This window comes from Parasteatoda tepidariorum, chromosome 4 (assembly GCF_043381705.1).
Source record: "Parasteatoda tepidariorum isolate YZ-2023 chromosome 4, CAS_Ptep_4.0, whole genome shotgun sequence".
NCBI lineage: Eukaryota > Metazoa > Arthropoda > Arachnida > Araneae > Theridiidae > Parasteatoda > Parasteatoda tepidariorum.
The window spans coordinates 72,702,296-72,704,601 of record NC_092207.1 but is presented as its reverse complement, the minus strand read 5'-3'; positions in this window follow the sequence as shown (position 1 = coordinate 72,704,601).

Below are 2,306 nucleotides of genomic sequence, written 5' to 3'. Positions count from 1 at the left end.
TACATAGCTGCCAACATAGAGAGAAAAAAATCCAGTAGATTTTACGAAATAATATAAATTTCATGATAATTGTTGCATAATGTACTAAATATTTTAGAAGTAGGAAATTCTAGGGATTTTCTTAGTCATCAAAGTAGAAAAACTGCAATATTCTATAGTTATGATTGGCATTAAACATACTTGAAATGTTATGTATTACGTTTACTCATAATTTTGAACATTAATAGGCATTTAATTCACCAAACATAGTTCAAAGATTTTTTAAAAGTAATTTAAAAAGATTACTGTGAGTAAAAATAAACTGAACATTTTAGAACAAAAAAAGTTTTGGACTGATTTCTATAAATGAAGTTCACTTCATTATGTATTAGTAATACTTTTTAATTATTCAAGCAATAATCTGCACAAAAAATTAATTTCAAAAGGGATTTTTTAAGGAAACTTACTCAATTTTTGGAATTTTCTAAATTGTACAAAAACCAGGAGAATTTTAAATAAACCAGTAGAAACTGGCAAAATCCAGTAGTCTACTGGAAAATCCAGTAGAGTTGGCAGCTATGTATTAATTAAATTTCACATATGAATATAGGTTTTTGACATTTTCGACAGTGAGGTTTTTGACGTGACGGTTTAAACCATGGTTTAAACTGTCAAAAACTGTCACATGTCAAAAACCTGCCAACCCTGATTCATAAGTTAGTATTAAATTCAGATTTTTAGAATCTGCTGCAAAAGCTGGAAAAATAGCATTTTCAGACAAAAGTGATGTAACACTTGAAACATTCTATAAAGCATATTATGTTTTATTTAAAATTGTGGTTTATACTAACTTAAAAAAAAAAAAATCTATTATGCTTTTTATTCTTAAGTCAGAATTAAATTCACTATTTTAAAAACTGCTGCAAATGTTGGAAAAATAGCATTTTCAGAAAAAAGTGATGAGAAACTTAGGTATGTTTATTATTTGTTATAAATATAAACAGTACAAAATTATACTTTCACAAAACCAAGTAGTGTTATAAAAATTTACTAGACTTTACTTAGAAAAGGTTTTTGCCCCAACCCTATTGGAAGATTCTAATAGGGTTGTTACTGTCTGCATTCTTTAATTGCTATTATCTTTTTAAATGAATTTAGAAGATTCTAATAGGGTTATTATTGTCTGCATTCTTTAACTGCTATAATCTTTTTAAATGAATTTAGAAAAATTATTTCAACTAACTAAAAATTTAAAAATATTCATTCAACTTCCTTTTGATTGCTTCCATGCCATTTATTTGAGACATTGGCTATGTTCCAGCTTCTTGGCAAGTAGACGCAAATGATTAATCTTTCAACATGCAACCTTAGAATTGAAACAACTTGTATAAGTAATTAAGTTGCTGGATAGAAAAGTTTTTATATTGAATAATGTTTGAGTCATTGACATCTGAATTATATTTGTATGCATTTCATGTTTTTTTTAATTTTTTTTTATCCATTTATTATAAGAATGAGTTGGAAAATATAATCAATAATTTGGATTAATTTATTGACGTTTGCATTAAATTGTGTTTTTAAAAAAAATATTATCTCAGTTAAGTCACCAATGTGCAATTATTTATATTTAATATATATTTTTTAAACATAATATATCATTATTTGATCAAGTAAGGTTGAATCAGGGAAAGGCGACTAGAGGAAAGCTTAGTTCTCATATAGTTGTTAATTATGCTACTTGAATACTTGGTTATTATTGCTAAATTAATAATTTATTTGGTACAAATAACTGAATTAACTTTGGCTCAACAATTTAAAAAAAGATTGTATATGATGTATCCAAATAAAGGCAAGTGTTTATCACTGAACTATTGTGCCAATTGGCCCTTGCAATATTTAAGTAATAATCACTGCCTTTTATTTTATATATTGCACTTATAATCTTTCTTTTTTCCTTTAAGAGCTAAAATTACCTCAGTTGATTATTGTTAATTTACAATTTTACAATAATATATTTTAAGTTTATTTTTCAAACTGTTGAAAGTATATAATTTTATATAATTTGAAAGTAGTAAATAATAATTTAGTCCTGTAAAACTCCCATACTAGCCGCATTTTCTGAAGCCCAGTATAAAACATCGTCTCAATTTTTTAAAAGCATTCTTTGGACCTTGAATACATACCTATTTTGTCTATTTTAATCTATAATCAGATAGACAAAATAAAACCACTCACTGTCGTATTTATTTTTTAAATTCTGGTCTAAATTTAACTTAAGTGTAACAGAAGTTTAAATTTTTGTATCACAATAGTCTTAATTAACTCAA